Below are 16152 nucleotides of genomic sequence, written 5' to 3'. Positions count from 1 at the left end.
GTGCCATGCCACGCCGGCGTACGCTACGCCACGCTGAACCGCGCCACGCCATCCCGTTATACCCGGCACACGGCCGCGCATTGTCCGATACTGTTCACGGGATACGATGGCATAGACGTGCCTGCATATGTACACCAGACATATTGATACACAGCACGATACACACCGATTACATAATAGGCCTATGTCGCGTGGATCGGCCCTCGAACTGGCCGTCCAGCCGAGCCGATGCAACGTCGCTCGATCTGATGCAGTTTACCCGATCAAGATAACCCGGTTTAACATGGATGATTCCGGCGTTCATTGCCGATGCAACCAGACTCGCTAGCTAAATCGACGATCGGAAGAGGCTCGCGACACACGAGTTCGTGGAATCTCGATGGAATGTCAGAGTAGACGTTTTAAACTTGCGGCATACAAGTTAGACATCGCGGTGTTGAAGCAATCAACTCTCCTCAACTGCTTGGTGGATTATACAGTTTGCAAAAAAAAGCTACATCAGAGTAACTACAATTTACAAACAAAAAGCGAACTATTTCTCATGAAGCTCTGGCTTTATCCAGATATTAACATATACGTATTTATTAACGCTGTTTTCTATAGATTAAAATTGGAAAATTAAAACAATGGCATTGATTAAAATTATAGAGGACGACGATAGTGTAACACGGCATTAATGACAGGAACCGTGTGAGTTATTGGTATGCAATATCGGGATACGCAGAGGAAAGCGTAACAGGGGAAAGATACGACGAAAACAGCTATTCGCGAACAGGACTGGGTATGCCCGAACGAGAATACAATCAGGGATATATTTTCTATTTCCCAAATGTGTGCGTTCCAATCACGTTCACAGGTACGGTTACACGATTTATATTTATGTCGATCCTAACCATGTATTTTTTATTTGTACACCGATTCTACACGTAATTTAATAGTCGCAGAGTTCACAAATTGACAATCTATCAATTTAGAATTTTCAACAAAAACTAATATTCGTTATGGGGCGCGTGTGGGTAACCGTTTCAGCCGTTTCTAAACGCGTTTGTTGTCCAACCATAAATGTACAAACGCCCAATTGCGGGGTTAATCTAAAATTTATTCAGCCCCGTGTCTATTTCCGTGATTAACAAATGTCTATTATATAATTTGCTAAACATGTTTCTTCACAGAATAAACGTTCAATGAATTTATCCGTTCATTGAATTTCAATATAAAAAATGTAACGTATATCATAATTATTAATTATAACACTAATTGAAGTAAAACGCGTAAAACTTACGTCGTTTTGTAAAATAGTTTGTAACTATCTTGAGAAATGAACGTTGTTCCAGGACGAAGAATACAAACATCAAAAATATTATACAATCATATCCAGATTCTTAGAATTATATTAAAATCACTCACATTGAATTCAATAATTTTTCAAAACTTTTAAAAGTTATTAAAAATTTAAATAAATTTTCTAACAACTCTAAAAGATTTTCGAAACCTACGCTACCCGGCAATACGTTTCGTAGGTCATCTCCAGCTAATGTAATCTTCGATCCAAATAATTTACCCTAACACCAAAAATACCTGCAGAGGGTCAAAGGTGTTACCTTTAGGTCGAGACCTCGTGCTCTGTAGTCTTTTGGAACAACCTGTTATCCCTAGCTAATCGTTGATCTCGTCTCAAACCAGTTTTCTGGCCCTCGTTTATAATAGAACTAAAATGACGATGTTACACGACACGTCTGCAATAACCGGTTCTTCGCTGGGGGTCCTTACAGAGGAAGAAGAAATCGTTCAAGAAACGATCTGTTTGCACGTTTCACAAATCAATGCGATCCTTCGTGCCTTTCTACTGCTTAGCTTTATTCATTAGGACGATATTCTCACGAAAGGGTGATGTTATACGATAACTCGAAACGAGAGGTCATTGTCTGAGCATTCGAGTTTCAAGGGTCGGTTCTTAAACTTTTAGAAAAAAATGGCTCCAGGGAAATGAGAATCCGATTGGATTGATATCCAAGGATGGACGATAAACTCCTGCATACGAAATTGTGGGATTCACAGTTGCTTCGTAAGAACTGGAATTAAATTAATCGTACTATATGCAGCGGGTTATTAAGAGATCTTTCTTCATAAATGATATCGTGTAAATATGTACGAAAAGTTGCCTCGTGAGAATTTTTATTTTAATATTTTAATATTATTCGTTATATTACTCTTTTGTAGTAATATTGAAATTGGGATTAATTATTTTTAAACGCGAAAGTTATAGTTATAATATTCTTAAAAAAAAAAAAAAAAAAAACAATAAGATGATTCAAACTTTTAGATGCAAATATTTAATAGAATTCTTAAATTGAATTTCTTTAATCATTTTGTTTGTCTACGTTACAAAAATTGTTTTGTATAGTGTAAGGGAACAGCGGTATATGATTGATAGTAAAAAAAGTTCTACATACTTTTTTGAGCATGATTAAGTAATTTTCAGATATTATCAGGGCTCAAAGTTATGATTAAATTATTTTCGTAATAAACGGGCACTGTGGTTTTATTACCAATTAATGAGACGTAATGACTGCTCATTTTGGGCGTGGCGAAAGACACAATGCCGGCGAAAATTTGTTAATTTCTATTTGCGCAAGTATTTTCCGCAAAATTCATTCCAACCATTTTCCGACACGACCTGGAAGGACTGATATGAGAGAGAACTTTGTGCAAGTTGAAAGCACGGCATACTGAACCGCAAATAGTTCGAGGCGCAAGCACGAAAAGTTCTCACAGACGTATCATGAGACGTTCTGAAACGGAGCTTGATAACGTCGTTGTTTGTTTGAACATGGAACAGCGACGTGTTTCCTCAAGAACTTTTAGTTAACCGGCATAGCTCGCAAGAAGTACAGAAAAGCGTTTTAAAAAGCATTTTAACTGAAATATACATATTTATTGGTATTAATATTGACACTTCTCAAAATTTTGTTTCCAGACCATAGAATCAACAAATAAAACAAAAAGAAATATTGAAGCAATAATTTCACTTTTTATTATTTTACTGGAGGTAAAATTATGGAAAAATTTAATTAACTTCGAAACTTGACATATTTTTCGAAAATTTTTATCCTTAGTGTGTAATAATTCTTTTTTAGATGCTTTGCATGAATTAGAAATTTGTAGAGAAAGGGATTAACGAATTATTGCATTCGTATACTAACCTCGGTGACTAGAAAAAATTTTTATAAAGAAGAAATAAAAGAAATTCAATGCGAAAGAAAAAGTAAAATAAAAAATATTACTGTAAGAAAAAATAAGTTTACTAATATCTGTCATTAATTAAAATATATATCATTTTCAATAAATATATTATATTAATCTCAATTATTCATCGAGAAATAATATTATTAATTAGCAATAATATCGAGGAATGTCTATATTATGTTTATATAGCTAGTCCAGAAAAATATTTCCGGATAGACAGTTTTTATCGTATGTAAGAATTAATTTAGATTTGCTTAATTACGAATTACGAGTTATTAGTAAAATATGGAACGAGATTATATTTTTGATGAGAAAAATAATGTCTTTTCTAATTTTTCAACATAAAGGGTACTAAAATAGATAAAAAATTCATTTCTAAAAAAAATTAATATTAAATTCTAAATAGTGTGAAAGTTGTTCAGATTAAATAACTTTTAGATTACAGTAAATTAATCGTAAATCAGTTCGTGAAAATAATATTAAAATGCCGGTCATTATGAATATCCTTGGAAACATTTATATCGTGAAAGTATAAAAATTTGGAGGAGAAAGAAGAAAATATTAGCTTAAAGTGCAATTAAAAGAAACGGGCGCGTAAATCGAGTAAGTAGAAGGTGCTATATTACGACTTACGTCTACCTTCATTTAATTCTTTTGCAGCCTCACTTTCCCTCTTGCGAAAGTCTTAATTACATCTCCTGCGATATTTCTTCCATATGCTTAAGCTAAAGAGTTACTCACCTTCTTCTAAATTGCAATGAAATTTATTTCATCTACTTATGTCTTTAACTTTATTTCACTTTTTATTTACACCTTTAATGAATGTCTTCATTCTTGAACGATTATTTTTAATTGTAAAATTATTACAGCAAAGTTTCTGCTTTGTGTCTATTGCGTTTTTGTTTTTGTAGGACGTAAAGTGAGTTGGTAATATAAATTAATTAAGTAATATTTTACTATAAGCTAGATAAAGTAGAAAAGAGGAATGAGAAGATTATTTAATAATAAGTTATTATGGTCGTTATAAATGTTACAAGCACATACGTAATACATGTGTAAATAATATATCACATAGAAGTAATTTATGAAAAAAGATTCTGATAATTTATTGAAAAGATAATGGGATAAAAGATAAAGGATATAATTAAATTATTTTACCCTCTGAGGAGAATTGTTTTTCATTAATTATACTTAACAGAAACACATATTTTAAATGTAAAGTAAATGTAAAAAAATGTAAATATCGCAAAGATAAAATGCGACAAAATATTAGATGAATGTTACCGAAAACAAATAACTTTATCTTCTACTTAATCATATATTAACTTATCAAAATACAATGTTAAATATATCTACGCAACATCAAGGGCGAAAATGCTAAGAAGAAATGAAGTCTCTTTACGATATTACTCTTAGTACGAATTTGTCAAAAGTATTCAGGTCACAACGAACCTAAAGAAATTTCTAGATTTCTCTTCTATCGACCATTTGAACTCTTACGAAGTCGCTGCATGTTTAATAAAATTATACAATCGAAAATAATAAATTATTCATAATAGATATTAAACTAGTAGGCTGAACGAACTTGCACTCTTCATCTTCCATTTCTTTATCTTTTTCATTAAATTTCAATCCTTAATCCACTTTGGCGCTCTCTTCTGCAAGAAGCTAAGGATACCATCAGTTCCACCAAGTGGAGAACTCGTGAACTTCTGCAGCATCCTGCAGACGCTTGCAAGGTCTGCACGCGGAGTACGGGGTACGATGGAGGGGGTTGAGCTGCAGCTTTATTGGGGGTCCAACAATGATCGGTTGCTCCACCATAAAAGGTCGTAGCTGTACTAGCACGCCATGCCTCCCTTTCCAACTCTATCTCGTTCCGGTTCTTCGCCAGCTCTATGCAAATCGTTCGGCGACCAGGCTCAAGATCGAAGAACGCGCTGCGCTGCTCGATCAGTTGAAAATCGGCCGCTGTTCGACACACTTGGTTTTCATAGACGGTGACGAACTCGTGAATCTGTCTGATAGTTACTTGGAAGACGATCGTACAGCCATGTCGAGTAAGACGGTGTCGGGACGTGGACGCGGAGAAAAATGGCGGGAAAAATCGGAGCGTGCGTGGGCGCAGGATCGATGAAGAGCGCAAAATGGCGACGCGAGAAAGCAGGCAGAGAGAATTGACGAAGAAGGGAGAGGGTTCGTCGAGGAAGGGGATGAAGGAGCAGTCGAAGGGAGCGCAGGCGGTTTGGAATGGGTGACTAGGAGAACGGTGAGTATCGGAGGTGTAAAAAAAGAGAAAAAAAAGAGAAGGAAGAGGGAAAAGAAGGGAAGGAGGGAAAAAATTGAAGCCACCGTTGAAATCGAACCCCTTTCTAGGTCAAGGATGCCGAGAGTGAAAATCAAAGAGCGCCTCCGCTCTCCGATCGTAGACGGTCTCGGTTATACTCTTCGTTTTTTTCCCCTCTTCTTTTGTCCGGCAAATGAAATACCATTGTATGAATTCCGTATATATACTCCGTCGGCCGTCGTGTTATGATATCGTTAAATTTATCGATAGAGACGAGAGCCACTTTGATTGCAGTACGTATACGCTTAAAGCGAGCTAACCGTTATGCAAAGCTATTCTTTTTGCTCGGCCATGCGAAATTTTTCTTCAGATATATCGACGTTTATCGTTATGTTCGTTTGCATTATTAGTGCTCTCTATTCGGATCGTTATGTTCCTTTTCGTTTTTCGTTTAGACAATCGTATTTGGATTTTCGTGTGCAGTGTTCTTTTGAAGAATTTGGAATCGCTGGAGTTTTAGCGAAATTGTAGAATCTCTTACAGCCTAACTCGGTTGAAATTTCTCTAGATCTATAAAGTTATTTGCCTAGTTTTGATCTCCAAATTGATAAAAAAAAGTGGAGCAAAATTTGAACGAAAAATACTTCGAAAATACTGTTAGCTTACGCATTTCCATCGATTCTAATTTATTCATAGAGCATTCCGTCGTTTGATCAATTTCTTTTATACTGAGAAATATTTTTATATTAGCGAGCAGTTATCTTCGCTGTTCGTTAATTTATTCCTATTTTAAACATAAAGATAAAACACATAATTGTTGAATGAATTAAACATAAAACGATGAGAATGTACTTGATTCGATCGGAAGAACTTCCGCATTAATGAAATGCTATAAATTCTTCTACTTTCTATACCAGAACTGTTTCTTTACCATTAACGTAAGAGAAGTCTAGCATTTTTTAAATAACATCTTCATATATCATAATAGTATCTGAAGAAAGAAAAGCAAAATTTACATTCGATGGTAAATGTGTTAATAATTCTCATCATTTATTAATTATTTCCCCTGTTCACCCATTCGATCTTTCTAACGTGTCGTTCCCATCTTTCGTTTGGACAAAAGCTATTAGTAAATCGCGGATATTTATGCAAATTTCCATTCTCATGAATATAATTTGAAAAATGAGACCTGTTTTTATTCATCAAAAGTACGATAACAAGGAATTGTATATTTTACTGATTCTGAACATTTTTAACCCTTTGATAGTGTCAATCCGAAAACTCGGACAAGTTGTCAAATATCAAATCATAAATGCCACAGTCCACGACGGGATCATAATCTTCATATCTGATATCGGAATCAGATTTTCATAATCAGAATTTTGTCTAAAATCGTCCTAAATTTTTTCGTTATTTTATTACACTGTCGAAGAGTTAAATATCACGTACGTAATCTGTACAATTCCACGTGTTTAAAGTTCTCGCAAATGCATAAATATCCATTAAACTAGTACAAAACACGAGGTTAAAAAAATAAATACATTGTCGATTAAAAAACAGAGCAGAAGCAGATGCTTCCAATTGGAAGTAGTTAGCGACTTATTCCCCTTCGACTTCCTCCTTTATCTCGTGCACGAGAAACTCAGCAATTCCGTATGCTCCTTGGCTCTAGACGGATGTCGGTCCACCTTGTGTCTCGACGTGAGATTCATTAACTTACACGGGCGCGGCAACCCGTTCAGTCCGCTCGAACTCCACGGAAAAGTGTAATCGACAAAGTTTATCGAATGGCAGAAGGGTACGAAAAGGGTCGTGGACGTGGGACGAGTACGTGGCAGCGATTTTCCCTCGTTCCTCTGGAGAGTAGCCGCGTCGCTCGTGGTTGGTTACCGCTGCTCGTTTCCACGACAGCTCGTAAAATAGGAACGGTACGCCCACGAGACTAGGCGAGAACCATAGACTCCGAAGGCTCGGTTAATTAGACACAGAATCGATCTTTGCCGCTGTGCCCGTAGTATTTATTAAAAGGCGACGATACCTATGCAGTTGATGGTTAATGGCGATAATTGTCACGGACTTCGTTCTCGAGATCGTTGGAACTTCTATATGTATGCACTTCTGTTCAAGATACAGTACTAATCTCATACAAAACGTGGTAATTGCGTTATGGATATTTATGCAAATATATATCATGATGGATAATGGATGGAAAAATAGGATCTACTTAGAGATATAATTTATTCAGCGAATATTTTAATGAGTATCATATTTTAGATATTTTGTGTATCTTTTGTGTTTTGTACCACATATATCCCATAGATTTTCTTCAAATTTCTCCTAAATGAGCATGAATTGATTTAAGTTTTTGTAAGTGTGCTAATATTTATGAACAGCAGAGTGGAAAACGTGAGCGTGAACAGAACGTGAAAATATATTGGATATATACAAGGTGATTTAAGAACGATACGACTGAGTGTCGAAATTTGTCTGATAGTGCGTGTACAAAGAGAGACAGGGCGATAAAGATAGATCAGTTTCAATAATACTTAATGTGCTTATTAGATTTGCTTTAGCATGAAAAGTGTAAATCTATCGTGGTAAATGAAGTTCCTGGATTCTTTCATGAAATTTCTTTGAAGTCGTTCATGAAATTGTGAAATAATTTTTCAAATAATTACAACTACTGGCGATTGCTTTTATGACGAAGCAGTATTAAACAGTTTAATATAAGAATAGAACAAATGCGAAGCCTGTCATTCCCGTAGTAGATGTGTATGAGATATGCTTTACTTCAATATATGTAATTCTAAATAGAAGAAATATTTCGTTATTTTACACCATTCTCTGTGATAATACATATTTAAATTTATATCGAGAAACGAGTGTTAGTTTTATGTTGGTAAAACACCAGTCGTAAAAAAATTAATCTATACGTAATGGAAAATGAATCCGTCACATAATTCTTTGCAAAAAAGTCATTAGTTCTACCAAAACAATAAGCGAATAATATATATTTCTTAAACGTGGCAATACAATGGAATACAATTGAAAATGAAATATCCAGGTAACAATAGTTTAATTTTTTCCATTTCATTCGGCACTAATTTAATACAAATATCCCTCGTTATTCGAAACTATGAATTTCATCGACAAAGATTTCTAAATCCAAACTAAAAATATACAGTTCTGTTCGCGTCGCGTATACATATACTTAAAAGAAAAGTTCATTCCTCTTTTACTCCCCACGGTACGGTCGGTCTATAGAAACAAAAGGAAACAAGAAAAATGAAGAGCGCCGACGCGCAAGAGAGCAGAGGTGGCCACGTTGAAGGTGTTCACCGCTTAAATCATCGTGAATTCAATTACGATCGCAAGCGACGTTTCAGCGGTGGTTCCAAAAGCTGTGCTTTTTAATAACTTTGATCGTGGCGCATTGTCCCGACCTGGACGTCGGTCAATTACGCCCACCTATCTTATTTACACTCCTGTTCGAGCTGTTTTCTCTGTTTCTTTTCAGCGAGAGAGAATGTTCGTCGCGATAACGCGACGACACGACGTTTTCGCGATAGTCACGTAAAAACAGAAACAGCACGCCCGCGAGACCGCGTCTCGGGTTAATTAGATATTGAATTAATACTCCTAGGAGATACTCCTGGCACGAGTCAACTCGCATAACTCGCGAGAAAGCTTTTCCCCCAATCCTCTTTCGTTTCTGTCCTCTTCGATACTCTTCCTACGCTCTCACGCCCTTCTCTTCCATGGATCGGCCTCTTCTTCACGAGGATTTTAATTACCGGCGTATCCTTACTCTTAATTAATTATCGGCTCGTGCAACGCCTCTAAATAATTTTAATTAAAGTCGTTGAACGGGCCCGAGCCGATTACGAAATTTAATTACCCGCTCGCTGTTAAGTGGTTCGATGCCTTCGCAGCCCAAGCGATAAGAACGCCAAACGAGGCCCTCACTCAGGAATTTTGACCACGAATTTTGTTTGGTACTTGGCTTTCTAATTTTTTTACACCTCGAAGAGCTTCGTTACGTTTGAGAAATTCTCCCTTTTGAAAGATATTCGTTCTATTTGGAAGATACTTGAGTTAAGATATATATACATCGGGGATATTTGTCTGTTGGATTTTGGAGCAAGTTTGGGTGAACTTATATTTGAAAATTCGCAATTTACTCAGTAGTAAAAAAATCTCAATTTTTATTACTTTGTGATAGCTGTAACGTTTAATATGGATTTTTTGATGAAATTTCAATCATCCATTCATGGCGAGAACTTTCGATGATTCTTTTTCAAAGGTGTTGCGTTGATAGTTTCCTCTTTGGCGTTAAATCTTCTTGATACCGATCGATTATGCTCTTAAAGAATCAGATAATCCGCTAAAAACTGGAAGTCGTTCGATAACTCCTGGGTATAACGCCTCGAAGCAGTAGAGCACCCGTATTATCCAGTAACCTTCATACATACCGCCTAACCTGCTTCATTTCTCACTGCAAATTACGGCGGCGCTCTTTCCAGTTAGTACGCATATTTTGTTAATTCAACTAAAAACCCCTGATCTCATTAACCCGTCCCACGTAACGTTCCGCGGCGCAGTTACCTTCAGAAGAGTTCCAGCTTATTTTTTTTTCTCGCATGCCACGCTCCCCCTCCACGTCCCTCGACCTCAACTCTTTTTAATACCGAGTACCAATTAGGACAACGGCGGAGTAAGTTCTGGTGCCCCTCTTGAGCCGCCATAAAGCTGGATAGTTGGCGGGCGGTGGTAGGGGGCCCCTTTCTCTCGTTCCCGACTCCAGATGGGGGCTTCTCCCGAGGGTGGCGGCGGTGTTGGTTGAGCCAAAATGGTGGCTCCGTAGCGGGGTGACCTCCGTGCACGGTTCGTAATGGCGAAGTTTACTTTGGCCATTTGTATCGAGGAAAAGGAGCGAGACGGATGGACGCTTGCGGGACGGAGAGAACGCAAACGACACGAGGTGAAACGAGGAGAAGAGGCGGCTAGAGGAGAACAAAACGCGGCATAGAATGAGAGAAGAAGTGGGTAGATAGAGAAAGACGATAAAAACAGTAGAGGAAGGGAGAAAGGGATAAGAGCAAAGGCAAAGGGGGATGAAGAGAGACGAGGAACAGGTCGAATCCTCGGTCTCCGAAAAGGAGCGAAGGGGGTTGAAGCCAGGCTGGCCATAATAATTCACGATATAAAGCTAAAGTACCTTGGCCGGAGGAAAGTTTCGGGGTGGTGCACTGGGCGTCCGACGTCGATAAATTAGCTTACACTTTTTACATAATGCGACGACGAGGGCCGAGGAGATGGAAGAAGCAGCAAACCTCTCCCTCTCTCTCTTCTATCCGTTTCTACGGCTTCCACCAGAAGAGACTGGAGGAGCTCTGGTGGTTGGATCAACGACGAGGGGGCGGCTGACGGTCCTCGTCCTCGCGTACAGAGGTGTACCTAACTACCTCAAACTCGTCTGCCTCCTCGGGTCAAATTAATTCCGGTATTAAAATTTGGCTTGCAAATATTCCCGACCCGCGGCTATACGCGTGTGCCGGGACACACGCACCGGTCGAGCGTGTGCACTCTTCGTCGTTCGACAACGTGTGCATTCATCTACCGTTCCGGTTTCCTCTGACCACGCACACGTTCGCTGGTAGCGCGCGCGTACACTACCGTTGTCCACGCGTACCTATCCATGTACGCACGTAATTTACATCTGTTATTATGGAAAAGGCCTCGTCTCCTTCCACTCGCTCCGCTCGCTCGACCGCGTTTCGATGTTTCAACTGTCCTGTAGAAAGTGGAGGAAAACGCCCCCGGGGCCTGGAAATTTTAGTCGGCAATGAACGACGCGCTCACTCCCTCCCCTTTTTACCTCTTTGCCACTTTTTCTCACAATTTCTTTTCTTTTTGGGAATAATTTCCTCTGCACGACGGTTGTAATGTTTTGTTCGAACTACGGTTTGTCGTTAATCGAGTTTGAATTCTCCTACCAGTTTTGGAATTCTTTATCTTTCGTCTATTCCGAGGATTTGTGCTTGCTCTCCGGCGTTGTTTCGTTAATAAACATACATTTTTGTCTTTAGATCGGACTGCTTTCGGGCTTGTTTCTGGAAAAACATCCGGCTGGTATTTTTGATTCGCGAGCATATTCGTTCGTTTCGGCTATCCCGTGATTTTTACAGGTTTTATGATAAGACAATGCAGTTCATGGTATTATGGAAATATTCATAATTCTGGAAACACGAATATTAAAATCGTAAAGTATATTAATGTATTAATGAAAAAAATTATAATCTCTATTGAATTTTTAAAAATACGAATAATTACTTATTTCTATTCCGTGAGAATTTTTTTTAATTAAACAGTTTTTTATTATATTTATTGCACAAGCATAAGATACAGGTACTTGCAAGCGATACGTATTCCAAGTTTTTCCGATACGAAACAATACCTATTTTCATTTTAACTTGTACGTCGCAATAGATAAAATATTTAAATGGTCTAATTTTGCTTTATAATCTTTCATAAATAAATATTACATTTGTATCTGAAATACAATCCGCCATAAATCTACGTATTCCCAGACACGTTTCTCTAATCCGCGCTGCAAAATTCATTTATTAAATTAAATTCTTAAAAAATTCTTAAGCCAAACCGATCTCTTTAAAAAACTAAAAACTTATCTTAGAGATAGAAAAAAGCTATTGATTAGAAAATAATGAAAACGACGAAAGTGAACCAATCTGACAAAATTCTCATCATTAACGCTCTTGTTTTCTCTACTCAACGTAAGTCTCTTACTCTCTAATACCTTCTGTAATTAATTCTAACCAATGCATAAACACCTATAAATTACATAAATCCTGCGATCGCCTCCGCCCAAAACGTGTGCTCATAATCCACGCACATCGGCATGCGTGAAATCACGGTCTCGCGATCCAATCAGAGACGATCGATGCGTGCCGATATGAGGCGTGCGTGTTAATATAATCGCGGCATTGAGAACACCCGTCACCGTAGATGTACGCGGGCGAATTCTCATGGAAATTTTCATATTCATGTATTCATTGTTTATTGGCGTGTCGGGCCGCTGCGGTGCTCGTTCCACTGTAGTTGGAGAATGGGACAGTCGGAGGAACGGAGAAATAACGTTACAGGCGACAACGTAAGAACAACAAGGTGCGTTCACAAGGGAACTCCGCATATCCACAGCTACATTAACCCATCGTTACGTACTCGTCGGTATGCTTGACCTGCGATTGCTTGATCGACCGGAAATGCCGATGCGCGATTACTGTTTACACGAGAGTTTACGCCGATTGAAAGCATCCGTGTGCGCTAACACAGTGTACTTTGCGCGAGAGCCTGGAAATTGGCGCTCCGTGTCTTACTTCTTTGCATAATGACCGATCGATTCGTTTTTCCGATATCGTTGCAACCTGAAACATGTTTAATCTGTTCTTCATTGAGTTCTTCCTTAGATCATTAGGTGTTAATGCAAAATTTCATTTGCGATCTTCCTTTCTCGATCAATTTATATCATCGAATTTTGTCTCTTTACACTGTGGCTATGAAAGAAAATTCGCCAAATGTTTCCTTCGTCACTGTTTGTTTCCTTTCTCGATTCTAGAATTTTGTATAATTTAAAGAAATCGACGTATTAATAATTGCGACAATTTACCATTTGATCCTTCAGGGATTAATCAAAAACTTCTGTACTTGCAAACATGCTTTTTGAAGTCCGTACGTCAAATTAAATCTTTAAGATTCTTAAACTAACTGAATCCTTTACAACAATTGCCATTGAACGAGAAACACGGCTTCGCTTGGTAAGTCGGCTTTGAGAGCATGGTTTTTGGCGCCATTTTTTTGGTCGAATGTAGATGTTCGATAGTTGCGAGGGATATTTGAGACTGGATATTTCGAGGATTTAGCCATGTAGACTTTGTCCTGTCGAACATTTGGATTTGTTCATGAATTGTCGGTTTTGTTAAATCGTTAAAAAATTGAGATCATGTCTCTTTTTTGTACTTTATATCGATTTTGTTATTCATATTGCTGTAAAAATTGTTTTCAATAGTAAATTATTGACTACCTATAACGGATAAATTTTTGCAATAACATATATTTGCCGTTAAAACTGTTTTGATTAAAAATTGTCGCCATTTAATAAGCACAAGATGAGGATTAGCGTCAAATATTGTATGAAAATATAAATATTAAAATTAGTATGAAAACGTGTTATTATTTATCACATGTACCTACATAGTATGTATGTAATAAAAATCGCCTAATATGATTACATATATAATATAAGTATCATATATTATACAATATATTATAAATATATTATAAATATATTATACAATATATATTTACACTTTTTATATACAATACATATATGTGTATATTTGAGGAGTAAATTTATATTATATATATATCTATATATATATATAGATAGGTTTATTATATATATTGTATATACTATATATTATATATTACATATACAGGTTTATTTACTCTTAAAAAAATATAACCGCTAATAGAGTCTAAATCCGCGAATGCGTTTCGAAATTTTTCGCTCCAAAGTCGACTATCATATTTTAATCCCTTTTTAAAGCAAGTGAAACAGCAGCAGCGTAGCAGAAATATTTTAAAGTGTCCCCGAACACCGATAAAACAATTTATTCCCCTCGCTAGATCGATAACAATAGAAAGTTGATTATTTGACACGCAGGTTCGATTAGATGGGCCTCTGCCGGTCGATCGGTCAAAACAAAAAGAGGAAAAGGGAGGGAGAGAAAAAAATACCGCTCCATGGGATTGAAATTATTCGAAAAAAATATGTATTCGTGCGACGAATCCTGGGCCGCTTTGTCGTACATTTTAATACAGGAATTTTCATGCCGCTTAATGTAAGCCCCGGGCTTTAAGCCCAGTGCGATCTGCGCGTTCTTTCATCGGCCAGATATTTATTATTTTTATACCGCCATAGCAAAAACCATCCCGTTTTTCCCTGCGCCACCGCTTGGAAATGCGCGCATCCACCTCGAAATTCTTCCGGGAATGGATCGTCACGCCCGCTTCACCAAGATCAAATGAGAATTTCCGTCACACAGCTTTGAATCCTTCATTTTGTTTAATATCTTTGTCCCGCGTTTCAACCGTTAACTGTGTAACTTTTACACGATTTCTATATACTCGCGCCCATTCTCGGTCTGGTTCTTATCGTTCTTACTTAATGTTTGTTTGGCCGCGGACGACAGGTTTCCGATGTTTGTCCTCTCCGCGGGACCAAGTCGTCGTCGTAGTCGTCGCCGTCCTGCCTCGTGACACGTGACAGCACTTTGTTTCGAGGGACTACGAGAAATTCTCAGATTCATTATGTTTCCAAGTCCTTTGACTCTTTGCTGTTGATAAGCGCGTCAGTCTCCGTCCTCTGGCCATCTCACTCCTTTCAGCGGAAATTTCTTTCAGAGGCCACTTAGCGCATGAAACGATTACCTACCCCCCGGAGTTTTTATGATTGAATTCCCGCGACGTTATCGTACCTTTTGCATCGCCAACTTTCTGCCCAGCCTCTTTATTGTCCGTAGCAACTGGGATTTTCGATGATATCCTAGCGATGCCGGCTAACCTAACGTTCCGTGCAACGTGCCAGGATTAATAAAAAATATCCTGTCAATGTTGTTTCGTGAACATCGAAAGATCGAAGAATGTGAATCTGCTTATTACAGTTGCAAGGGGATAGTGAACATTTTGTAATTAATGGTTGTTCGATTTTCTCGTATGCTGTACGAGGTGTTTAAAGTGAATGTATAACGTAGTTTGATAAATTGAAAAGTTATTTTAATTGAGACTGTTCGATGATATTTATTGTTAATATTTACGCGATTATAATTATTATAATCGAACTTCGATTTCTTATGTACGATATAGAAGCCTTGATTTATAGCCATTACGTGACATTTTCTCTGAAGATTATTTCGAATCGTACAGAGTACAGTTAGCAAAGTAAGCAAGTTATAAATAATTAATAAGACATTAATTTGTACTTAATAACGAATATTAATCAACAGTCGAATAGTTTGAAAAATGCGAAAATTTATTATCATCTGTTTCCGAATTAAACGGGCAAAAGGAAGGGAGAAATGCCACTAAATCTCGTTAGTTTACAAAAAGAGCTTAGCATGTGGTAAGCGAAATGCTTAGCGGGAAACACGGAATGCGCGATGCAACAGATCTTTTTTCGTGGTTCTCAGTCATAAGACATATCTCACGGCGCGGCGGCGACAAGTGTAAAGGGTCGTTTGTAAACGTCGACTTACGGATACGCGTGCGCTTGGGCGCGCGCTCGTGGGCTAGCACCCTTCCCGCGAACGCACACACGCACGGGTAGATTTCCTCTTGGCCATTTTTAACGAACTTTTTCCGAAACTTCAATCTATATAACTCATTCTCGTGCAGACGGCACATTCATTTTTCCACGGTAGTTGAGCGTTTACATCGTCTGCGTCTCTTCACCGCCCACTGACCACCCTGCATAAGTAATTTTCTGCCCTGCATAGGTAATTTTCATGACGACCTCGTAGTTGTCGGCGTTGTTCAAGCTA

General features: G+C 37.8%; 1 long non-coding RNA gene across 1 annotated transcript in view; it reads left to right on the top strand.

The window, feature by feature from the left end:
• The first annotated feature begins 4535 nt into the window (after positions 1-4535).
• LOC125385094 overlaps positions 4536-16152 on the top strand; it is a 44886-nt gene continuing 33269 nt past the window's right edge. Inside the window, exon 1 of the long non-coding RNA XR_007224060.1 lies at positions 4536-5515. This is a non-coding gene — a long non-coding RNA (uncharacterized LOC125385094). The remainder of the gene's footprint in view (positions 5516-16152) is intronic.

Source organism: Bombus terrestris, chromosome 5 (assembly GCF_910591885.1).
Source record: "Bombus terrestris chromosome 5, iyBomTerr1.2, whole genome shotgun sequence".
Lineage (NCBI taxonomy): Eukaryota > Metazoa > Arthropoda > Insecta > Hymenoptera > Apidae > Bombus > Bombus terrestris.
This window is presented reverse-complemented; position numbering and strand designations above follow the sequence as displayed.